Genomic DNA, 25,739 nt, shown 5'->3' with positions numbered 1-25,739 from the left:
CATGGGGCCCCACCCTGGGTGAGCTACAGGTGGTTAACTAGCCCCTTGACTGGTTATCTACCAGTGGTCAGCACTAAAAACATATGCATACAAACAACACTAAATGCACCCAACAGGTGCTATATATATATGCATCCATATCTACATATGTATATGCATATGTCATGAACTTGAGAAGAAGTGCACAGGAGAGGTGAATGGAATAAAGGGAATGGGAAAATGCTGTAATTACATTTTAATTAAAAATAAAATAAATTAATAAAAAATTTCCTTACATTCTCATTTTTGGTTAGCCTTTAACAGCTGAGCCATCTCTCCAGCCCATATTCCCATTTATGACATTTTAGTAATATTGAGTTTACACCTCCTATAGCATTAATCAATATCTGAGCCTTGATTCTTTTTTTAACTTGAGTGTTTGTATATATTTATCTCTATCCAAGCACACTGGCAGATTTAGAAATGCCTATTTTGTCTTTAAGCCTCGAGAACCCAAAAGTTGAAGAGGGAGCAACAAAAATGGACTCAAGAGAACTCAGACATTTTATTTAAAACTTTCTCTTCAAGAAAACTAGACCCAGAACATTTCAGCAGAGCACCATTCTGTAAGTGTTTGTAGAAATATTGGTGGAAGTCATGACACTAATCTAAAACAAATAGTCAGAGAAAGAAAGCTCCCCTAAAGCCTTCCGTGTAAAGTATAGGGGTGGAGGTGGGGGGTCCGGAAGGCAACACAGACTTGCAAAGAGTGTCACTACACTGTGTAGTAAATACAGGTGCCTATGCCAGGGGGGAGGGTGAGGGCTGGGGGGGGTGGGCAGGGATCAAAGGGGGCCCCGAGGAAGGGTGTTAGGAGTTGCTGACAGGGCTGGGAAGCTGGGAAGAACAAATAGGCCTGTAGAAAGAACACAGAAGTAAACACAGGATGGAGGAAGCAACTGGCCAAATACAACAAAGTGCCACACGTGAGTGTGACTGAGTGGGCCGCCGAGAGAGGCTGGCTGGGTAGCCATGGAAGAGTCCTTCCGATATGACCTCGCGTGTCGTTGGGCAATTCCTCCGTGTCTGCTCCATCTCCACTGTAAACACCTGCTTCACGAGCGCAGATTTGGAATGTGACCTCCCCCTAGCACCTCTTCTAGGGCAGCAGTTCTCAACCTGTGGGTCACAACCCCTTTGCGGGGGGGGGGGGGGGGGGGGAAGGGCAGGGCTCGAAAGATCCTTTCACAGGGTCACCTATGACCATCGGAAAATATAGACATTTACGTATGATTCATAACCGAAGCAAAAAAGCAATAAAAATAGCAATTAAAAATAAGTTTATGGTTGTGGGTCACCACAACAGGAAGAACTGCATTAAAAGGGCAGGGCGTTAGGAAGGTTGAGAACTCCTGCTCTGGGGGCGGGGGGGGGGGGGGGGAGTGTTTAAACATCAAACTGATCTGATCACAGTGCGCTTCTGGAGGGAGCCACAGAGCAGGAGAGGGAAACCCCAGGTCAGCAAGCCAGCGGAGAGGAGCACCTGGGCCCCTCGGTCTGTGCTGTGTCTGATTCGTGCCGGTAGGGCTAGCTAATGGGCAAGCACAGCGTGCTGTGGGAAGAGGGGCTCTGGGTCTGGGTAGTGATGAAACCCAGACACAGAAAGCACACAGGGGAGGCGACTCCAGCACAGGGGACAAGCGGAAGGGATCAGCAGTGGTACCCAAAGCTGCCTGGCTACAGTTATGTTTTCAGGGAGCCCCTTTCAGATGCAAAAGGATCTTCATTTTGCCTTGTGGGGCGAAAGAGTGGCTGATGGGGTAGACCATTGAAAAGATAAAAGCCAGAATAGAACAAGGTGAGAGGACCATGGGCGTATCAGATGCCAGCAGGAAGTGGGCACAGAACTTCCTCCTTGCACGGTGCCCGGTGCGCTGCAGGGTGAAGTGGCCTCCAGGACAGAGATGGAGCAGTTGTACCTTTGAGTAACTTTCCATGCCACCTCCCAGCTCCTTTGCATATTATGACTGTGGGGTCCCGGCCTTCACCTGCCCTTGCCGGTAGTTCTCCACCCTGCTGGAACTTTCTGTAAGGCACCGAAGCAGGCAGCTGTCCGGGGTGGCGCCACTCCGCAGTCCCCTCTCCGCACAAGGGCAGGTCCACTTGTAGACTCATGACTCACTCTCTTGGCACAGGGCTCCGTACAATGCAGGCATTTCCAGGCATTCTGTTCCCTCGTCCTATAGCTTTTGACCTTTTACCTAGCCCCAGAGAAATTTTATTGCTGTTTTCTAGATACCAAGGAAGTGAGGATCCTTGCTGTGCGTCTATTTCTCAGGCCGGCTCTACACCCACGAGGGGAAAAGGGTGTCACCACAGTCTGGAAGATATTTGTTAGTTATAAAAGGGAAGAGAAAAAAGTATGACCTTAAACATCCTAGTTTAAGGGGAAAATTAAGTAGTAATTTTTCACAGTGGTTAGAAAGACTAGCTATGAAGGTTAATTAAGAGCATAAATATCTCGGCTGGAGAGCGTTGTTAGAAGGAAAGGACACTGGCTACTCTTCTAGGCGTTTGGAGTTCAGTTCCCAGCTCCCCAGTAGGACATCGCTCGATTACCCATAATTCCAGCTCCAGGGAATCTGACACCTTCTTCTGGTCTCCAAGGCACGTGTCTTCACACACACACACACACACACACACACACACACACACACCATATACACAAAGTAAAAAAGTAAATCTTTAAATAAAAAGAAATATAGACAGTCTTATAATTAGATAACAAAAAACATGGAATTTGAAAAAATATGTGCAGTACGATTATAATGATATAAACAAGTATCTATAGTTAAGTCTTGAAGAAAGGTCTAGAATTTCAATACTGGTCAAGCACAGATTGTGGCATACTACTTAATTTTTTTTCATCTCGTTAATTTTCTGTAATGTAGTCTGTTAGCTTACAACAGAAGAATGTATACAATGAAATAATAATTCTTTAAAGTGTCAAAACCTAGGTCAACTAACTAACTGGGCTTGTTCTGGGATTGCCAAGTTCAAGGCTGGCCTTGGCCTGCCCTTAGTCCATCTCCTCTTCCCCTTTCACTCCTGGGGCTTATCAGTCTATCTGGGGAGGCCGAGGACAGGGCCACTCCATGAACCAGGCCCCCTCCCTGGGGTGGGGCAGCCAGGCCCCAGCTTGGGATATATTGGCTCTTAAAATCCGAGGGAACAATTAAATCAGGACTTTATATCTTTTTACTCAGTGAGGCTCAGACAACTGGGAGTGGAGCTTGTGAGGGTGTGACATCTGATTCTTGTGGTCATGCCGGGGCCTGCAGGCCACACACAAGGAAGCAATGCTTGGGGGGGGGGGGGGGCAAAGGCCAGATCATCCAGTTTAGGAGACTAAATAAAACACGTATACAGTCCTGGTTCATGAGGTGGAAGCAGGTTCCTACAACGTGGTCTATTTCCTTGTCTGTGCAGTTAGAATCCAGGGCCCCTCACAGGCAGGGCCCCTGGTCCCTGTCTCCTTGCTCAGAGGCACTTGGGCATGTTACTGTTTCTGGAATGATCCTTTGCATGCATGAGTGAAGAAACACCTTTGCCTCGGGAGTAATGTCGCCACAGTCTTCACGGACTCAGGACCTCGGAGTCAGACATGTGGGTGTGAGGTTCCTGCATTTTTAGCCCACTGGGTGGTTTAAAAACAAAACACTGAAATACTTCCAACCTCCAGGCCTCATCTCTCTCTCTCTCTTTTATTTTCTCATGTGAGAAAAAGAAAAGATTCCCAACCAGCCCTTCACAGGGGCCAGGACAAGACAGTAAGTGAGAGCATCTGACTACAGTCGTGGACCATCCTCAGGTCCTTAGTGGTCCTGTCTACTCTTTCTCTTAGGAAAGGGTCAGAAGTCATTTTATCAGAGTTTCTCTCTCTCTCTCTCTCTCTCTCTCTCTCTCTCTCTCTCTCTCTCTCTCTCTCTTTTAGACAGGGTTTCTCTGTGTGGCCTTGGCTATCCTGGACTGACTATGTGAAATTAATCCATGTAACGATAATTAGTCCACCAACCAGTCCAGCTGGTCAGTTATTGGGGGATCGAGGGGGGTCGCAACCTGTACATAAAGACATGGGCGGGAGAGAGACAGAAGCTCAAGCGAACAATTGCTTGTCAAGAGCTCGTTTTTTAAAGGTAAGGGCAGGCTTTTTAAAACCTGCTTTAGGGCGGGCGGGGTACGCAAGGGAGTAGTGGAAAAGTACAAAATCTTCTGGGTTGAGCCCCGGGAACATTAGCAAGGGGAGGGGTCTTTCAGGTGAGACAAAGCAGGATGTCTCTGTGAATATCTTAGGATCAGATCGCTGTCTTCTCAGGACTAAGCCGGATGCCTTGCATACCTAATGAGTGGCCCAGCAGGATGTTGGCTGCAAATACTGAATGGGTGGAGGTCGGCCTCAGGCCTTTTGGTCCCTGGCAGTTTCACCCCTTTTGTTTACTTTGGCCTGAGGGAGACCTTACAGCCCAGCGAATGACCTTTAGGAGGTCACCAGTCATTGTTACAGGATGGCGGTATATTTAAGAATCACTAATGTCCAATGTTTCAGGACAACAGTTATTCTGGACCGGCCAAATTCCCAAGGAGAGGGGGCCTCGCGATGGCCTGAGCCTGCTAGAGGATCGATGCTCAATCTTACCACGCCTATGGTCTGTCCTCCCACCAAGGACCGACCGACGTCTGATAACCGAGACTTATTCGATCGCTCTGTCTCTGACTTACCAGGCACTATCGCGGGTCAGGTCAAGGTGGGCTCAGGCCAAAAGATATAGGGGAGGGCTTGCACAGGTTTACCAAAGGCACCGAGGGCACAACCAGGCTCACCATCCAGCATTCTGCATCCTCGGGAACTGCAAAGGCCGCCCATAGGAACTGCAAAGGCCGCCCGTAGTTAACCGACTGAGGCGTAGGTGAAATCTCCTGGATGGAAATAGAAGTCTCATTTGAGTCCTCAGTCTCCAGGCTGCGGTAGTGAACCTGGATATTCTTGGTGGCAGCTTCAACCTGACTTTTAACAAACCCTGTAAGACGGTTTAAAGTCCATGGGCCAAAGGATAATAGAAGGAGAACACCAACGAGGGGCCCGAGCAGGGTGGGGAGAAGAGTAGTAAGCCAGGGGGAGGCAAGGTTAGGGTTGGGGAAATTCCCCCTTTCAGAAAATTTAAAAATGAGTCGGGGTCATGAATAGTAAAACGGGGAAGAAGAATAACAAGGACACACCAGTCTTTGGAGGAAAGGAAGGTAGGGGCATAGACGATCGAGGTTAAACCAGAGGAACAAGCAAAATGGGTGTTATTTGGCGCGAGAATGTAGGGGAGGGAGAGGTCGGGAATGACAGTCTGGGCGCGAACGTCGCTGAGGGGAAGAGGTTGGGGGAGGGAGCATATGGGGACCCAGGAGGCAAGTACCTATGCCGGAAACAGGCTGGAGGGTAATGCGATTGTCGGGAGCTAAGCCGGTGAGGGTGGGGTAACATTAGTAAAGAGCAAGGTGGAAAGAAGAGCAATACCCTCGTAAAAGGGCGGGGAGGGGGAGAAACACATACAACATTCAGGAAATGACAAGGAGGAGTCATTCATTTTTTTTTTTTTTTTTTTTTTTTTTTTAAGGCCCATATGGAGGCATTTGTCAACTGGGGAATGACATCAGCCGAAATGGGGGGGGGGGCCCAGGGGGAGGGTAGGTCGGAAGGGAGGGGGTGGGAGGGGAGGGAGGCATGGGGGTGGCGGGTTTAGGCGGGGGGGGGGGGGGGGGGCGGGTCAGGAGCAGGAACGGGAACAGGATGATGGAAAATATGATTAGGCCCAGCCACTGCAGCGCCCTTACTGGGTACCTTTTTCAGGAGGTGTAACCAAAACGTAAGTCCAAAATCGTACTCTGATTTATAAACACGGAGGCCCCATTCAAATCCACGACCCGTCCAAATGGCACGTTTACCGGGCTCAGTGAAGCGAATGGTCAGGGGGTTGCACCAGCCATTGGTGACTGAACGAGCTACATTGCAAAGGTCTTTAAGGGTCCCAAGAAGAGGATGGCTTCCAGTACGTGTCGCCAGTGGTCTCACACCCCCAAGAGGCACAGTAAAAATCTTGGGCCCCACCACAGCGATGAGAGGGTCCCGGGAAAACATAGAGCCCTCCGGCCCAAGCAATCCCATCTTGGTGTAAGGTTTTGTGGAGCATGATGCGCTCCAGGTCATTAGCAGCCGGGACTGGGACCACCAACCGAGCGAGAGAAAAAAAATGTCTTCCACGCCCCAAGAAGAGGGGCCTCCCAGGGCCAGGGCACAGAGGTCAACCTGTAAATCGAGCCACTGGGGATTAATGCCCTGAGAGGAGGAGGAACTAACAATATCTCCCGCTTGGTTAATAATGACCCAGATAAAATTATAGATTGTATAAGGCTGAGGTTGGCACAGAAATGCGGCGAGAATCACTTCAGGGAGGCAGAGGCAAAGGAGCGACGTGGTGAGTAGCAACGTGATGCATCGGCGGTATCTTTTTTATCCTAAAAAAGAGCACAATTACATCTTTTCCTCAGGGGAGTTCCCTGGGAGAGGGGGGTTAAAAGGTTTGACTAGGCGCTCAGGTAACCAGCGCGCATTTTGTTCTTTCTGATCATAAATGCAGGCATGACCTTTGCCCCAAATAAGGACTGGGTCGGGTCCATGCCATCGGTGGGTCAGTGGATCCTTCCACAGAGCCTTGGCATAGGTGGAGGAGGTGGAAGAGTGCCAAAGGCGATCGGCCGCCGAATGGCCAAGATCATCCTTTTGTAGAAAATTTAGGACGAACAATGCATGATTGAGAAGCAGGCGAGGCCCTGCTGTAGAGGGATATAGGATTCCTTTGGAAAACTGTAATTTATTAAGCATTGTTTTAAGTGTCTGGTGGGCCCTCTCGACAATTCCTTGTCCTTGGGGATTGTAAGGTATCCCCGTAACATGTTTAATCTGTAGTTGGGCACAGAAGGACTTGAAGGCAGAGCTTGTATACCCAGGGCCGTTATCAGTCTTTAAGGTATAGGGTTTGGGGGCAACAGTAAGGCAATATAAAACATGATCAATAACATCTCTAGTAGCCTCTCCAGCGTGCGGAGAGGCGCAAATAAATCCACTAAAAGTATCTATAGACACATGAATATACCTAAGTTTCTTAAAAGAGGAGAAATGAGTAACATCCATTTGCCAGACCTGTCCAGGCATGAGGCCACGAGGGTTGACTCCCGTATGTGGCTCGGGAAGAAAGGTGACACATGCCTGGCATTCTTTAACAATAGCCCGGGCTTGTTCCCGAGTGATGGAGAACATGTGGCGGAGGCTTTGGGAATTAAGGTGGTGGAGGGCGTGAGCCTCCCTGGCCATAGCAACGGGGTCACTGGCGGATGGAACGGCCAGCCCTGAAAGCAGGGGGCGCGTGGCTGAGTCCACCTGGGCATTAAGTGTAGTCAGAGGCCCTGGCAGGGTAGAGTGAGCGCGAATATGACCAACGAAAAAAGGCTGAGAGCGCAAAAGAATAAGCTGTTGGATACGGGAGAAGAGAGGAGAGGCATTAGTAGCAGGCTTAATACGAGGAACCGTCTCGAGGAGTGGAACAGAGGATGCTACATAGGCACTATCAGTATATAGATTAAAGGGAGTATGGGGAAGCAATGTAAAGGCGTGTGCAACAGCTTCCAGCTCAACAAGCTGAGTAGAGGTATGGGGGGTTTGTTTTTGCAGGATAGCTCCGTCCACAGAAAGGGCAGCAACCCCGGTAGAGGAGCCATCAGTAAAAACCAGGGAAGCTTGGGGGAGGGGTCTGGAGCGGGTGACTCTCGGGAAGATGACAGGTTGTCGCTGCAGGAATTGAATTAGTTTATCTGGGGGATAATGATTATCTAATAGGCCGCAAAAAGAAATACAGGAGACCGCCCAATCATCTGAATTTTGAAAAAGCCACCTTATTTGTGTGGCCGAGTAAGGCGTGATAATAGAGTGAGGGTCCCTTCCGAAAAGCCTGGTGGCCGCTTCCCGCCCCTGTCGAATGAGAGACGCAACCAGAGTAGGATAGGTAGGAAGGACCTTAGTGGAGGAGGAGGGGAGATGAAGCCAAAAGAGAGGGGTCCGTTGCCAGAGCAGTCCTGTGGGGGCAAAGAGGGAAGGAAAAATTATGAGCGCGAAAGGCTGGGTAGGGTCATAATAGGAGATGGACTGGTGGAAGATGGCGTCTTCGACCTTTTGTAGGGCCACTGAAGCTTCAGCAGTGAGACTGCGTGGTGAAGAAGGGTCAGAGTTGCCTTTTAAAATATCAAAAAGGGGTTTAAGCTCTCCAGTAGTGAGCTTAAGGTAGGGGCGCAGCCAGTTTATGTCCCCCAAAAGCTGCTGGAAGTCATGAAGTGTTTTAAGGGTGTCTCGGCGGAGCTGGACCTTTTGGGTCCTGACTGAAGAGGTCCCAAGTTCATAGCCCAGAAAAAGAAAAGGGGGGTGTAGTTGTATTTTGTCTGGGGCAATTTTAAGTCCCAGATGACCCAAACTCTTAACAAGTTCCTGGGTGACGAGAGAGAGCTCAGCCGTGTTAGGGCCAGCAAGTAAGATGTCATCCATATAATGAATAATATATAAATGTGGGTACCTAAGGCGTAGCGGGTCGATGGCCTGGGCTACATATTTTTGACAAAGAGTGGGACTGTTGGCCATGCCCTGAGGAAGTACCCGCCATTGAAATCTGGGTGAGGGCCCAACATGATTAACAACAGGGAGGCTAAAGGCAAAACGTTTGGAATCGTCAGGGTGTAGGGGAATGCAAAAGAAGCAATCTTTAAGGTCGAGAACAAGTTTATGAAATCCTTTAGGGATAGCTACAGGAGAGGGGAGACCAGGCTGCAGAGCTCCCATGGGCATCATGGTCTTGTTAATTTCTCTGAGGTCCTGGAGGAGTCGCCAGGCACCATTCTTTTTTTGGATGACAAAAATGGGGGTGTTCCAGGGGGAAGTAGAGGGCTCAACATGGCCTGCATCAAGTTGCTCCTGCACCAGCCTTGAGGCTGCGGCCAGTTTACGGGAAGGAAGGGGCCACTGATCGATCCAGACAGGAGAATCAGTTCTCCAAGTAATTTTATCGGCCTGGAGTGCAGGGGGAGAAGTGGCCCTTATAAAAAATTTTGTTCATATCCCAGCCCTTGGCGACTAATCCTAGGCATAGGGACAATGGGCTCGAGACGCCCCTGTCCCAGCTTGCCGAGGCCCTGGCCTGGCAAATAGCCTTGATCCAAAAGCTGATGCGTGACAGGAGAGGAGGGGCTATAGATAAAGACCCCCATCTGAGAGAGTATGTCCCGGCCCCACAGATTAACGGGTAACCCTGGGACAATGAACGGTTGCACCGTCCCTGTCTGGCCATCAGGGTCAGTCCAGCGAAGGACCTTAGAACTTTGAAGGGTATTGGTAGATATTCCGATGCCCTGAAGGTGAGTAAGGGAGGGCTGACAGGGCCAAGACGAGGGCCAAGAAGATTGGGACAGGACCGTCGAATCTGCCCCGGAATCAATGATGCCTTCAAAGGGGCGGCCATCAAGCCTTAGTGTAAGATGGGGTCTATCAGAAGTTAAGCGTTGGACCCAAAAAGCGGAGGGGGGCAGGGAGGGAGTCGGGGTGGCGGGAGGAGAGACAACAGAGTCAGCCAGGGTTAACGGAAGGGCCCAGGCCAGAATCTGACCAGGAGAGATGGAGAGAGGGCCCTGGGTAGCGGCGGCAAGGAGGAGCGTAGGAGAAGGGAGCGGGTGTTTTAAAACGAGGGGATAGATGAGTAGCCCGATAAGGGCAGAAGAGGCACGGCCGAGGACCAGGAGGGGAAGAGGGGGAGGGTTTCCAAAGAGGGCGACAGGCAAGGACAAGGTTCCATCCTCGGGCGTCAGTATTGTAGAGGTGGTGGCACGGAAGTCCAATCCTGTGGGGGAGGGCAAGGGGCCGCCGCTGGAATGGGAGGAGGTTGGGTTTGGGAGGTGGGGTAGGAGGTCTGTGGATGGAAGCGGGTCTGTAGATTGGGGGGAGCCTGTGACACCGGTCCCGACGCAGGCTGGAATTGGATAGGGTGAGGGGCCCGGGACTGGCCCCCAGAGGAGTTTCCCGAACGCGGGGGGAGAGGGTTACCCATGGCATCAACAGTGGAACGGCAGGTGTTCGCCCAATGACGACCTCTACGGCAACGAGGGCAGAGCGTAGTAGGGGGGGGCCGGGCCACAGGTCCCCGGGATCCAGTGGGTGGCGGAACGACCGGCGGCTGTCCAGCCTGTGAGGGTGGGCGGTTACGCTCATTTGGGCAGGCGCGGGCAAAATGTCCCGGTTGGCCGCACCGGTAACAGGAGGCCCCGCTAGGGAGGGCTCCGACGGCCATAATGGCCTTGGTAAACTTATCAGTTAGGGGATCAACCTCTCGGCAAAGCTGAATCATCTCATCAAGATCCCTGCCCTTATATTTGTGTCTAAGAACTGCCTTACAGGCTGAGTTGGCATTTTCAAAGGCCAATTGTGTAAGAAATTTACTGTCTGTCTGGCCAGGACCAAGGGATCTTTCTGAAGCCTCCAGGAGGCGCGCAGCGAAGTCGCTGAAGGGCTCCTGAGGTCCCTGAAGAATCTTGGTAATAGGGGACAGGGCGGAGCCCGTCGAAGCAATAGTTCTCCAAGCAGCGAGGGCGGCAGAACTAGAATGGGAAAGTAAGGAAAAGGGGAGTGCACGCTGTTTTTCGTCAGTGACATATTTGCCCTGGCCAAGGAGTTTGTCAAGAGACCATTCACGGGTCTCGCGATGTCCCTGCTGTACGTTTTTTCGGATAAGGTCACGGCAACGATCAGCCCAGTCCGCCCTCCAAGAAAGGAACTGTCCTCGAGTGAGGACAGTCTGTGCAGTGGTGATCCACTCGTTGGGCGTTAGATGACCTCCATCTGCCAAATCATCAAGGAGGGAGAGTGTGAACGGCGCATTAGGTCCGTAACTACGGACAGCCGTGTTAAGTTTTTCTAGCTTTTTAAATTTGAGTTTATGATAAGCAGTGGGGGTAGGGTCAGGAGCCGTTCCACCACCTTTCTGTTCTCCCTCCGAACCTGAGGAATCATGCTCACTATCAGAATCTACAAGGGCCGCGGACGACTGGGAGGGTGTAGGGGCAGGTGGGTCTCCCAAAGCAGCGCCTGAATCAATGGCCTCAGTTTTCGCCCCGCTCAGGGCGGGCTGGCTCTGGGAACGGGTGACAGGGAAAATAAACGGAGCTGTGGAGGAAATGCGCGTTGTTAAAAGCGAAAGCCGTTGTTGAAGCTGAAGAATCTTCGTCGCATGGGAGATCTGGTGTTGGAGATGAGCCTCCGTCTGGCAAAAGCAGTTTGGGAGGGAACAAGGTGGCGGGAGCCGGGAGGCAGGGTAGGGCTTAGTAAGGGGAGGGGGAAGAGTGAGCAAGGTAGAGGAGGGAAAGGTTGGCGCCGCGCGGAGGAGGCCATCATCGGAATGATATCGAGCAGCCTCCTCCTCAAGGGTGGCAGCAGCATCCGGATCCAAGGGCTCATCTGGGGCCTGAGAAAGGAAAATGGCGGAATGGCGGGAGGCGCGTGAAGGGGGAACAGGAGAGGCTGGCGGACCGGATCGGACAGAGGGTGCCCTTTTTGGGGGAAAAACAGGGGCACAAAGTGGTGAACACCCGCGTTCCATAGCGGAAATGGGGTCCTCATGGGTGGGAGGAAGCGACGGATACAGACGGCGGGGGGAAGGGGAAGGCTTGGACGCAGGCGCAGGGGAAAGATTTTTTAAGGGCTCCGAGGATGTAGGAAGAGAGGAACCCTGCAAAGAGGAACAGGAAGGAACACAAGAAGGAGGGAGAGATTCGCGCAGGCAGAGTTCAGCCACGGAGAGGAGCTGCCTCTCTCCGCTTTCGTTTTCGCCGGACTCAATTATGTCCCGTATAAGGCCCCAATAAGAAAAAATACTGTTCGACACCGCTGTATTACCATCTTTTTTAATAAGTGCATTAAGCTCACGCCCCACCTTCTGCCACTTTTCAGAATGAATAGTAGGTCCATCAATCATGAACCAGGGACAGGTCTGGTCAATAAAAACAAAAAACTCAATCAAATGTTTCTTTTTTACCCTAATACCTCTCTCTCTGAGTACGTCCTTTAAGCCTTTTATGAACTTTGCTTCCTTGGACAGCGAATGGCCCATTCTTGAGATATGCGAACGGATGACTCACCTAATGACGAAGCCGGCCGGGCGAGCTCGGCTGGTCATGAAAACTCCTGTGGACCGGTCCCTTAATCCGTTCGGGGAGAAACCCGCACCTCGAGTCCCTTCGTGGTCGCCAGATGAAATTAATCCATGTAACGATAATTAGTCCACCAACCAGTCCAGCTGGTCAGTTATTGGGGGATCGAGGGGGGTCGCAACCTGTACATAAAGACATGGGCGGGAGAGAGACAGAAGCTCAAGCGAACAATTGCTTGTCAAGAGCTCGTTTTTTAAAGGTAAGGGCAGGCTTTTTAAAACCTGCTTTAGGGCGGGCGGGGTACGCAAGGGAGTAGTGGAAAAGTACAAAATCTTCTGGGTTGAGCCCCGGGAACATTAGCAAGGGGAGGGGTCTTTCAGGTGAGACAAAGCAGGATGTCTCTGTGAATATCTTAGGATCAGATCGCTGTCTTCTCAGGACTAAGCCGGATGCCTTGCATACCTAATGAGTGGCCCAGCAGGATGTTGGCTGCAAATACTGAATGGGTGGAGGTCGGCCTCAGGCCTTTTGGTCCCTGGCAACTATGTAGACCAGGCTGGCCTTCAACTCACAGGGATCTGCCTGCCTCTGCCTCCCAAGTGCTGGGATTAAAGGCGTGCGCCACCACGCCTGGCTATCAGAGTTTCTCTTAAGGGCCAGCCCTGGCCAGCACAAGGAGGATTGGAAGCTTGGTCCTAGAGCCCCTTGAATCTCGTCCTCACCCCAGGCCCTAGAGCGCTGCTGAGTCTTTGGAGATAACTCAGCTTTTTCTAGAGAACAGGCAGCGAGGAGGCGACATCTGTGGGAGGTGGGCTGGAGAGAGAGCTCAGTCCCCTAAAGTACTTGCTTTGCGAACGTGAGGCCCTGAGTCCCTAGAACCGAGGTTAAAACAGCTGGGTGTGGTGGCACACACTTGTAATCTCAGCATTGAGGGGAAAGGAACACAGGTGGGTCTCTGGCTTGCTGGACAGCCAGCCCAGCCTATTCACCAACCCCAGCCCACTGAGGGATCCTGTGTCCAAAAGAAGTGGACAGAGCCCTGAGGAATGACACCCAAAGTTGTCCTATGACCCCCCCCCCCCCGCCCAACATGCACAGATACATATGTACATGGGTAGGGCAGCACACACATGTACACCCAGGCAGGCACCTTCCCCTGCTCCCCTCCACACACACGAGTCAAATGGGGTGATGATCTGAACCAATTCTTTTTAACCACTGGCCTCCACAGGGTCCCTTTGTGAAGCCAATACCAAGTGTCACTAGATGCATATAACAGGCAGGCACGTGATTTGTTCCAAGCCTGTGCCCTGGGCGTGTTACACATGAAGAAACACAGAAGGACAAGAAGTTCAGCTACTTGGTCAAAATCACAGAATCATTGGCTCCATCTTGCCTTGCTTCCAGTCTCCAAGCTCAACTGCAAGAGACGTGTCCAAGGCTCGTCAGGGACGGTCTTTCCCCAGGAGCCAAACACTCACACTCCACCACTCCATTCCTCCGCCCGTGTGCTCAGATAAAGCCAGAGATGCCTAAGGAAACTCTTCTACCTGCTCAGAGATGGTGCTGCCTGGGATCCAGCACGCTCATCCTAAGGATACCCAGGCCATGGATGAGCGGTACTTTAGGATGGACACAGGATGTGGATGAGATGGAGTGAGAGACTTGGGAGATGCCGGACACTACAGGAGCAGTGCAGAGATAGGATGCGCATCGGAGACCAAGAGTGCCACGCCCCTGCTTCTAGATTCTATTGTCTGTTACTCTCAAGCCTCTGGTTTTGTGTGACTTTAAAATAATCATTACAGAACAACGGTCAGCGCGATAGGCAAGTCTGAGCTGGTGCCATCGGCTTCTAACCTGGAGGCTAGGCTGTCGGTGAACAAAGTGAAGGGTGCCTCAGCCCGGGTCTCAGCAGTTAGGAGGATTGTATGGGGTGTAGACCATGAGGCTGAGGATGGCTCTCTTTTGTTGTGCAGAATAGAAGGCACAGAAATTGGGTTCTCAGAAGTAAGCTGATGAAGCCCAGCGTGGTGGCGCACACCTTTAGTACCAGCACTCGGGGAGGCAGAGGCAGGCGGATCGTTATGAGTTCAAGGCCAGCCTGGTCTACAAAGTGAGTTCAGGACAGTCGAGGTTACACAAAGAAAGCCTGTCTTTAAAAACAAAACAAAAACAAAACTAAGCTGACAGGAAGAAAAAAAACATCTCTTTCCAGTCAGTTCCAAAGAGCGGGTCAGCTGCACATTGCCTTGAGTCTCGAGACATCTGTCACAGTTATTAATTCATCATTCCCTTCTGAGCTACCTACAGCCAGTTCCTACTATCTGTAGCCCAGATAAATCTATCTACCATGCACGGAAATACATTAAACTCATTGTTTGAAGCAAACTTGTGTGCCATGTTTTTACTTGAAAGAAAAATCCCAGTATAGAACTGGTCTGAGTCAGGGTCCCTCACATGTCTGGAAAATCACATTTAACTGAAGCGTAGATCTCTTAGCAGTATTACTCTGATAATACCTAAGAATGCCCAAGACTGACTGCATATAAGAAAGGTACAGTCAATAACGGTGGACTGTGCGGCAGCTTGTTACAGTTGCAGTGACTGGTAGGAAATGATTCAAGGCCCCGTCACGTGTTCTACGGCAGATAGCCTTCTCCAACTGAAGTTGTAGTTTCCAATTCCTCTCGAAGTCATGGGACAACAGAGATGGTGATAAATAATCTGCTGGCTCCCCTGGAGCTGGAGTTCTGTATGCTTGTGAGCCACCCAGTGTGGGTGCTGGGAACTGAACTTGTGTCCTCTGGAAGAGCAGCAAGTGCTCTTAATTGCTGAGACATCTTTCTAGCTCCCCCACCTTGTAACTTTTTTGCACCTATTTTTCATAGGCAGTAAGTTGGGTTCTGCTGTCTTTTATGTTTTGTGTTTCTTTAGAACCGATGCATAAATCTTGCTAGGGTGTTTAACTTCAGATGCATTTGTGGCTTCTTCTCTTGCTAGATCATAACGTCTTGGGGTCATGAGCTTCTTGTTGTGTCTTTGCTTTGTTCATAGAGATTAATAAAAACATCCAATATTTACTATTAATTTTAGCTTAGTTAATTTGAATTCCAGAGGTGGATGTGACCTTTATCCTTTTCCAAGAAATCAGAGAAAGGAGACGGGGGAGGGGGGGGAGTGTGCAGATAGAGTCATCAAGCCATGATCTAAAATGACATTCATTCCTCAGAGAATAGAACGCTTTTGTAGTTTTTGAGGTATAATTGACTCATGATAATCAGTACATAATTAGCCAGGCATGGTGGTGCATGCCTGTAATCTCAGCTCCTTGGAAGGTTGAGGCAGGAGAGTTGCAAGTTTGAGGTTTACCTGGGCTACATAGAGAATTCAAGGCAACTTAACTAGACCCTGTTTCAAAATAAGCACAATAAAGGGATGAGACTGAAGCCTAGAGGTTCAGCACTTGCCGAGGACATGCACAGGGTGTGGGTTCAGTTCCAGCACTGTGAAAACAAGCAAGGCCATTTGATAATAGTTGATGTGAGTATGCATTCACCAAACCACTGCTTTAAGCAAGATAAAAACATCTATCCACGAGGCCTCCTGTTTCCCCGTACCCCTTGTAATCTCTGCCTTAGTCCTGCTCCAACAATCGGTGTTTATGTCACTGTCATTTTTCATTAAATTTTTTTTTTTGCAAATGGACGCAATATGTACTTTTTAAAAATCTATTTTTTTTCCCAACTCTGCCTCACTGAGGGGCATTCATGTTGCTAACCACATCGACAATTCATTCCTTTCTACTGCTGAACAGTTTCATCACACACATGTGCAACGACCCGCCTAGCTATTTGCCTCTCGACAGCTGCTGAGTTATTTCCGGTTCTCACTCTTGAGAGTGGTTCTACATGGTTAACTTTCGTCACCACGTGGCGGTAAGAATAGAAAGGCTGAGTCACATGATACCTAGATAATGACATTTTAAGAAAGTGCCAAGCGAACTGGCCATTGTCATTCCGGGTGAGGAGTATTTCAGTCTGATACTGAACTTTAGTGTTAATTCACACTCGCTTAAGGCTGATAAAGCTGAACACCTCAAGTGATTACATGCCATTGATGGCTGGCAGGGTCGTCTTCCTCTTGGGCACTGTACCCATTCACAACATTTGCCCCCCACACTTAAGAGATGAAGTTCTTTTCCTGTGGTTGAGTCTGTGTTCCCTAGATGTAACAACCATGCTCGGCTGTCACAGCCCTCGCTAGGGCAGTCCCACGAATGTCAGACACCAATCTTGCCTCACACTCCACTATGCTCAGTCACTGTATCAGCGATGTTTTGGTTGCCGTGATAAACACGGCCCACGGTGATGGTGGGAGATGTATGGCCGCCAGCTGCTTGTCAGAGCAGGAGCTGGGCTGGGCGATCACCCCCTCATCACAAACAGGAAGCAGACAGAGTTAACTGGGAGTGGGGCAAGGCTTTAAGCACTCACAGCTTGCCTCCAGTGACATGCTGCCTTCTGCAAGGCTGTACCTCCTGAAGTTTTCATGGTCTTCCCAGACAGCTCCACCAGTACGGACCAGTGTTTATGGGACGATTCCCATCCAAACACTGTAGTCACTGACATGAACTGAACTTTTCAACACTACTTTATTTGGGCTTCTTTAATGCTTACCCCTCTCTTCCAACCTAGCTACCCTAGACAGGAAAGAAAAGAGGTTAATGGGAACAGGAGAAGTAGACCTTTTTAGACTCAGTTCCTTGGAGCGATGCCACTGGCACAGTCAGTGGGATTCCAGGAGACATGTTAAACAGCAAACCAGCAATTCAGCAAAGGTGGCTGCAGCCACAGCTGCTGCTGGAACCCAGTGTGGCAGCTGGAACTTAGAAGTGTTACCTGGAACGGTTCTCTGTCGGAACCTCTTGAAGGGGAGCGATGAAGAGCCAAACAATAGGATGTGATGCCAAGATCAAAAAGCCCTTACTTATATCTATTCTCTCATAGGCCGTACTAGGATGTTTATCAGTTGGCAAAGACCATGCCCCGGCAAGAGGTGGTTCCTCTTCTAGTGGACAAACATCATCTGTTCTCTCACAAACTCTGTTTACAGCGAAAAACATCACACACCCTCGAACGTCTGTTTCACATCCCACACTTGATATCAAAACAAAAACATATTTACATCCACTACAGTAGCCTGAGGAATATGTAGCTTTAGCCTAAGTGGAACACTGGAATGGGAGGGACAGCAGTGAGGGACGTGGCCAACATCTGTTCTCATCCGTCCTGGGTATCCAAGAAGGGATGCTAGTGTGATGGTGGAGGAAGCACAGGTGTGACAGACTACAGCCAAGGTGAACGTGACTGTCTTAATCGGGGTTACTATTGCTGTGATGAAACACCATGACCAAAAGCAAGTTGGGGAGGAAAGAAGTTATTTCACTCACAGTTCATTACCAAAAGCAGCGAGGGCAGAAACTCATGCTGGGCAGGAACCTGGGGGCAGGAGCTGATGCAGAGGCCACGGAGGGGTGCTGCTTGCTGGCTTGCTCACACATGGCTTGCTCAGCCTGGACCACCAGCGCAGGGACGGCACCACCGGCCATGGGCTGGGCCCTCTACCACTGATCACTGAGAAAATGCCCTGCAGGCTCGCCTGATCTTACGAAGGCATCTCTTTAATTAAGGCTCCCTCCTCTCAAGTGACTTTAGTTTATGTCAGGTTGACATAAAACTATCCAGCTCACTGACCCAGCCTCTTGGTGAGTGGTTTGATTAGGGGGCAGTGGTCAGAAAGCAGAGTGGAAGTTAACAAAACCATACACACTGCAGACAGAAACTTCCTGCTGCTTTGGAAAACATTTTTTTTTCTTTCTTTCTTTCTTTTTTTTTTTTTTTTTTGCAATTAGCTGGGAAAGCTGAAGTTTTGCATACCGTGAAGGTACATTCCATTCCTCGGTCCAGGTCTTAGCAAACAGTCACACACGCACATCTAGATATGAGTGCACAAGTGCAAGAATGTTGCCACCAGGGTTGTCAGTAACAATTGTCTTCCCCATAACCAACCCATCCCCATCGATGGTAGAGTGTGCGCACGGTGGTTTGGTTGTACAGTGCTCTCGCAGGAGGGAAAACAAGTTGGGTTCCGTGGATGAAACACATCAGTCCAATGTTGAGGAGGAGAGCAAGATACACAGCATTCAAAACAAGTGGGAACACAGGGTTGCCTAGCAACGTGTATACAAAAGATAAGGCTATGGAGAAAAGGGTCAGGGGAGAGGTGGTATTTTTACAGAGGTGTGGAAAGGGTGGTTAGCTCCTTTAAATTACATGTGTGTTGTGCAATTTCTGCTTGTAAGACGTAGTTCATAATTTTTTTTTAAAGGGAAAAATAGGAATAGGCCAGATGAAGGAAAAGCTGTGCACTCCAGACAGAGGGCAAAGGTCAGCAGGGACCAAGCATGCAGAGCTCTAGGAGTGCTGACGACGACGGGATGGGGTGACTGAGGTGGTGAAATGGTGTGGCAAGGAGTGGCCAAAGGAATGGGGCCCCCACAGAAGGAAGGGCTATATAAGTCCTGTGGAGGAATCTGGACTTCATCCTGAGGGCCGTGGAGGGCCACTGCCAGATACAGGCTGAGGAGAGAAGAAATCAGACCAGCATCTTTAGAAGGTGCCTTGACCGCATCTTGGAGGCTGAGTCTCATGGTACCCAGGTGAGTGGGGACTGGAGGATCTCAGTCTTAGGAGTGTCTCGGCTGCAGGTGGCCTTTCCCCGGAGCTCTGCCTGCGTCCAAGAGGCCATGAGCTCCGGGTCTGGCTCGGTAGCTCTTCTCTCAAAGCCTTTGGCCAGATGGCCTTGCTCAGTTGCTGGTAATGCAGTAGTTATATGGGGGTGGAGGGTGGGGACACACCACTTGCCACTTCTTAATCACAGAATCATTAATGTCAGGGGCAGATTCTCCTGTCTGGTTACCCCTTAATATCAGCTAGGCTAACATTTGATTGAAAGTGTCATCCCTGGTCCAAGACACCATCTCACTTAGATTCTGGATATTTTGGAGCAAAGGAGAAAAAAAAAAAAAAACAAAACCCAAAGGATTTGAGGGTCTGGAAACAGCTGGCAACTGTTGTGTAGGAACCATCTAAGAACTTAGTAATCTAATAATATCATATGTGATATTTAGCTTATTGCTGAAATGACTTGTTCCATCTGCAATATTAGAGGAACATGTGGTCAGTACAAAGTTTTCTCTGCTTTATTCAGTTAGGAACTGGATTTCCTAGACATATTCTGCATATACTCTTAGGTTCTCAGTTCCAGACGAATTATACTGAGAGGAACCATCGGAAAGCTCCCAATTCTCTTGTAATTTTAATTGTACCTGAGAGATTTGTTTTTCCTGGTAGTATAGATAGCCACTGCGATTGTTGTCACTGGATTAATTTTTTAAAAAAAAATACAAACTACATAAAAATGCACATATATTATGTATTGAAACAGCACAGATTAATTTAATACATTCTAAACTTAAAACCAAGAAACTCTCCCTCATATCTGCTTTTGAGGGGTTTAATTTGCTATGAGCTATCTTCTCTACTGCAAAAGATTATTTAATTATTTACCTCTCATGTTTTCTGTTGGCATCCCCTTTGCCCCCTACACACATTAAAAACAAGATTTATTTTTGTTATTTTGAAGTGTGTGTGTGTGTGTGTGTGTGTGTGCGCGCGCGCGCGTGCGCGCATGTGTGAGCTGACTCAGATCCCAGGACGATTATCAACCACTGAAAGTGTTATCAATCCCTGAGCCATCTTTCTAATCCCTCACTTTTCCATTTGTCTTTTTAACAAATCTGTTGTCAAAAAAAGTTCAAATCAGGACAGAACTACTTACTTACTCAGACAATCTTCACCGTGAGCCAAGGTGTGCTGAATAACTGTTGGGCATAATTTGATGGCCGGAAGATTGGTTCCTATGGCTAACCTCCTCTGTTCCACCCAGCCTGAACATAATGTTCCCCGTCCACGCTAGATCCACTTCCAGACAGATCTGCAAGCACAGGTGGGATGCCCTCACACACAGGCGAGTACCAGGAAGTGTTCGCTGGTGGTCATGACACCAGCTAGCAACATTCTAAAAGTTGATTCTAAAAGGATCATTCAAAGAGCAGACATGGAGTGGCCTGCTGTGTGACTGTCCTCCTTGACCGTTCAGACTGGTGTAATAAAATACCCCACCATAGCACATCAGAAGACTGTATTCTTGCTATAAAGATTCACGAGGGAGAATCAGGAATTGAATTGTGAAATAAGACTTATTAAATTATGAGCCGAGGATGCCCCCAAGATAGGTGTGGCCTGAGTCCAACAAAACTGGTTCAGACTGAGCGAGCGTCCTGCGTGCTACAGAGTAGGGTGCCCCAACAGTCCAGGAGCACCCACTCTGCGGTGCTCTGCATCCGGCATGCACATGCGTCACCTCTCAATCCTGCCCTGTCTTCTGTCTCTTCGCCAGCCCACACGCAATCTTGCAGCTCCTTGTGCCGGGCGGGTGCCCCGTCCCTCCTCTCCCGTCTTACAGATCAGTAGCTCACTTGGAGGGAGGGTCTTCCTCAGCCGGGTGCAGGAAGCCCCGCCCACTGGAACCCCTGGGCAGATGGCGCGTGTCTCCTTTCCGTTGTCCTTCAGCTGCTGGCCTTTCTTCTTTTCGCCAAGTCTGAAAAACACTTGCAGAGCATCCTTCTGGATTTTACTCTGCTGAACTGAGGGCTGCTTTATCCCTCCACCATTGTTGACACTGAACATCAAGGGCCCTTGTGGCCTGCGAAAAGCTGTTGGGGGACACTTTACAACACTGTTAGAAAAGAAAAACTAACTTAGCGAGTGGAGAAGTGGAAGTATTTTGCCTTTTAAAATTATAGTTAAAAATTGTATTAAGTATCTCTTCACTAGAAAATAATGTGGTAAGAACATCTCTCAAAGAACATCCCATATCTTTCCTAAGGAAAAAAAATTTTAAAACACACACACACACACACACACACACACTCACTCAGTCATAAGGCCAGAGGTGTTGGATTCCCCTGGGGTGAGCCATAGCCTAACACACATACACACTGGGAACTGAACTTGAACTTGGTCGTCTGTAAGAGCAGTCTGTGCTCTTAGCTGTTGTTCTGTTGTTGTTGTTGTTTTTTTTTTTAATAAAAATCACAATCCCTCGATTTTTACCGAAGACTCAGGAGCCAGATCCTGGGGTGAAAACCTGCTAGCTCAGAGAGGCAGAGGAAGCAGCCAGCTGACCTTTCTACTCTACTGACCTCCCGGAAGGAAAAGTCCTTTCTCCTTCTCCACGCTGCCTTAAATGCCCTTCAGACTGAATGGCCCTCTATTTCCTGTGCATCTCTCTATCCATCCTCCCGACTTCCTCTCAACAGTTTACTTCCTGTCCACTGGTTGCTTGTTCAGCCTCTTGACCTATGGTTGACTTTATTTAGTCCTGTTTACAGAAAGCTCTTGGATTAAAGATGTGTGCTAGGGCCAGGCCACACCACAACTACCTGTTTACAACAAAAAGAAAGTTCTTGGTTTAAAAGTGTGTGCTTAGGGCTGAGCCACAGGTTTTTCCAGTACACAGTCTCGGGGTTCACAGTGTGATAAAATATCCTGCAGCATCTCTCCAGCCCCACCTTTTCTTTTCTTTTTTCTTTTTTTTTTTACTATTAGAAGATGAGGTTAGGGAAATTATGCTGTGAAGACCTTAGCTTTTTCTTCTTTTGTTATAGCAGAGTCCCAATTTGAAGCCCTTCTCCCTCAAAATGTACTTGGCTAAAAATTTGAAAGTAATTTGGAAATTGGCAGATGAAAAGTAGAAAAAAAATGTTTAAAGAGCTCTACAAATACCTGCCCTAAAAACATGTTCCATACAGCATTTCATTCTGCCATTAGGGCCACTGTAGCACATGTGAGTTGATCTAGGCAGGTAGTGCTCAGTCCACATCCACTGAGAAGAGAATCTGAGGTAGGTGGGCATGGCCGAAAGGGCAGGGAAGGGCGTATGGAGGTGCGTGGTACAGTTTAGGAATGACTGGAAGGGTCACACATAAAACAGTTAAAACAAAATAGGTATGAAGTGATGTGGCCTAAATTGTCCACCGAGTGACAAACACAAATGCATAGAGCTACCAGGCACAAACACCTGAGAGGCACACCAGGCAGGCATACCAGGCAGCACACCAGGGAGGCACACCAGGCAGCACACCAGCAAGGCACACCAGGAAGGCACACCAGGCAGGCATACCAGGCAGGCACACCAGGCAGGCACACCAGGCAGGCACACCAGGCAGCACACCAGGGAGGCACACCAGGCAGCACACCAGGGAGGCACACCAGGCAGCACACCAGGGAGGCACACTAGGCAGACACACCAGGCAGCACACCAGGCAGGCACACCAGGCAGCACACCAGGCAGGTACACCAGGCAGCACACCAGCAAGGCACACTAGGCAGGCATACCAGGCAGCACACCAGGCAGGCACACCAGGCAGCACACCAGCAAGGCACACTAGGCAGACACACCAGGGAGGCACACCAGGCAGTACACCAGGCAGGCACACCAGGCAGCACACCAGCAAGGCACACTAGGCAGACACACCAGGGAGGCACACCTGGCCTTACAGGTATAGGTTTTGGGAACAGAGGGCCGTGGGGCAATCCTAGTGCCCAGTGAGGCAAGTCTCAGGAAAGTGCATACAATGTTCCATTCATGGAAGCCCCTTTTCATGAGGGACAAGATGCCATGTGGTGGAGAGCCATGGTCAACAGATCAGAACATGCTTTAGTTTTCCCTAGCACATGACTATTTGTCTACTAACTGAAAACTTGAACCCCTCACACTGCAGTTACAGGGTGTTGTGACATAGGTGCTGGGAATCACATTTGGGTCTTTTGGAAGAGCGGCACACATTCTTAACTGATCTGCCATCACCTCAGCCCACAGCTCTTCACAGCCAGGGGCGGGGGTGGGGGGGGTGGGGGGCACATTTACACACAGCAGGGTTCACAAGCAGAATGGCGTGCCTCTTCCCAGTAACATTCAGAACTCACCATTTAGAATACAAGAGGATCCTGCACCCTTCAGACTCTGCAGAAGGCAAAGAACAAGCTGGTAAGCAAAGTTGTCTTTTTGTTTTCCTTTGAGTTGGACCAGCCTAGGGATGTACGGTTTGGGATAAATAATTTACCTTGTTTCCTTATCAGATTATTTTATCTACAGATAGGGCACCACTCGTTTTACACATTTCCCACTGCCCACCTGCACTGCTGGGGTGGCCTGGGATGCTGGCAGGGAAGATCAGCTCAGAGTTCTTCCCAGACAAATCCCAATGCACTTGAATTGCGAGAACTCAGGTTATGGCCCCCTCATGCCTTTAATCCCAGCTACCAGGACACTGGCTGCCTGTGTTGGAGAACAGCCACATTCAGGGACAGAGAGGGGGCAAAAGACCCAGAAGAGAGTGTCAAAGTGGCAGCAGAGGCCTGGGAAACGGCTCCTGGAAAGGAGACAAAGAGACCCCGTAGTGATAACTTGGCGGGGGCGGGGGGGGGGGTCAGACGAAGGGGCAGAGTAGGCTTGGATATTGTTGGAGAAATGTGCCTGAAAAGAAGAAAAGAATGACAAGTTGAGAGGGCCATAGGGTTAAGAAAACTGAAAACAGACCGACAGCCATGTTTGAGGGGAGAGGGAAGAAGGCTTCCTGGTGGGGAGACAGAGGCACATGGAGTACCCACAGTTGGTCAACCAATAGCTGCCAAATTGGCTAGTGGGCCCGACAGGCCGGGCAGTGTTGCGGTTGTGTGTGTGAGTCCAGAATTCTGTCTGATTTGGGACAAGTGATGTAAGAGGTAGTAAGCCTCATTTTCTTACTGTGTAAACGGCACATGCGATAACATCTCTCTTTAGGGTCTGAGATGAGGATTATTAATACATGTAAAGCACTCACAGTGCTTCCTGGCTCACAGTGGATACTCAAAATGTTAATAAAAATAAAGCTCAGCTATCTTTGAGAATTATGATGGAAAGCTCGAGGTCCAATCTCTCATTATATAGTAACAGAAACGAGACGGCGAAGGCGATTCAGCTGACCCAGAGCGTGCTGATTTCAACTTCTGTTTTTTATTCTCTTTTCCTATTACTCCTCAAAAGAATTTACCTGAATTAACCCAAATCTCTGGCTAATAAAATCTTACATATCTATCATATTAGGTTTTTTTCAAGATCCTAATATGCATTTTTAAGATCAATACATTAAATCTGTAGAAATGGCTTATGACTCTACACACTTACTATACATAGTATACATGCAGTTTAAAATTATTTTGAGACATTTCAGTTTGCAATTTTAGTTGGAAGATGCCAAATTTGTATCAGTATATCTCTTGTAATTTTAAGAAAAAAAAATTAGCCTTTAATCCCAGCATTCAGGAGGCAGAGGCAGGCAGCTCTTTGTGAGTTCAAGGCCAGCTTGCTCTATAGAGTGAGTCCTGGACAGCCAAGGCTACACAGAGAAACCCTATCTCGAATAACCAAAGAAGAAGAAGAAGAAGAAAAAAATAAAGGAATTTCTTTTTCCATTTAAGAAAGAGGATGTGTCTGTGGGTGGCCAACAACTTGGGAGGGTTGTGGGGTGCTGTCTGCCCTGAGGCATTGTGCAGCCAGGCTAATTTCCTCACCCCACTGGTCCAGTTAGAGAGCCGGGACTTCCCTCCTCGGTGGGCATCAGGGGAAGCCTGTGTTGCTTCCAGAGAAGCTCCACGCTGGGGAGTTCAGGGCATTGCTTGGTGTTTGGCCTGGCTGAGGCATGTGGGCCTCCCATCTTCTTATTCCTAAACTGGGCCACAGGAAGGACAGCGGGACTCGAGATAGAGCTGGGATTCATCACCGAACGTCTGGAAATTCATCCTTCCCTCTGTTCTTTGTAGCCTGTGGATAAGAAAAACAAAAAAAACAGAAGCAAAAGCAAGCAAAACAAACAGGTGGGTGGTTGATGCTAAGCTGGTGCTTTGGATCCAAGGGTGGGAGTTATGAACAAATCTAAGAAAGGAAAATGTTAAAAACCCAGGTGTCACAGTTTGTATTCAAAGGCATCATCTTTTGTGGAGATTGGTGCCAGGAAACTCGGTCCCCGGAGAAGGTGACAAAGATAGGTTCCATTTGTGCTTTACAAAGATGACAACTTGGCCTGTAAAGACGGTGCGGTGAGGTCCAGAAGCGCAGGCAACAAACCTGCTCTTCAGACATTCCGACACAAATTTTGTTTCTACATGCATGTGTATGACCTTGAACTAATTAAATTACCCTTGCCTGTTTATATTTGTTAAAATAGGGTGAATACGATTTGCTTCACAGAGCTAGTGCGACAATGAGACACTTGGAACAGCCTTAGTGTCGCGCCTGATGCAGACAGT

At 49.1% G+C, this 25,739-nt stretch overlaps 1 long non-coding RNA gene across 1 annotated transcript; it reads left to right on the top strand.

Moving 5' to 3' along the window:
- Window positions 1-485: 485 nt before the first annotated feature.
- On the top strand, window positions 486-14,655 carry LOC311608351. The gene is made up of 2 exons (XR_014782915.1): window positions 486-605; window positions 13,672-14,655. It is a non-coding gene; the product is annotated as an uncharacterized lncRNA (long non-coding RNA).
- Window positions 14,656-25,739: the final 11,084 nt, after the last annotated feature.

This window comes from Acomys minous (assembly GCF_964271855.1).
Source record: "Acomys minous genome assembly, chromosome: 11".
Classification (NCBI taxonomy): domain Eukaryota; kingdom Metazoa; phylum Chordata; class Mammalia; order Rodentia; family Muridae; genus Acomys; species Acomys minous.
Note: the sequence above shows the minus strand (reverse complement) of the source record. Positions and strands in the feature narration are given on the sequence as shown.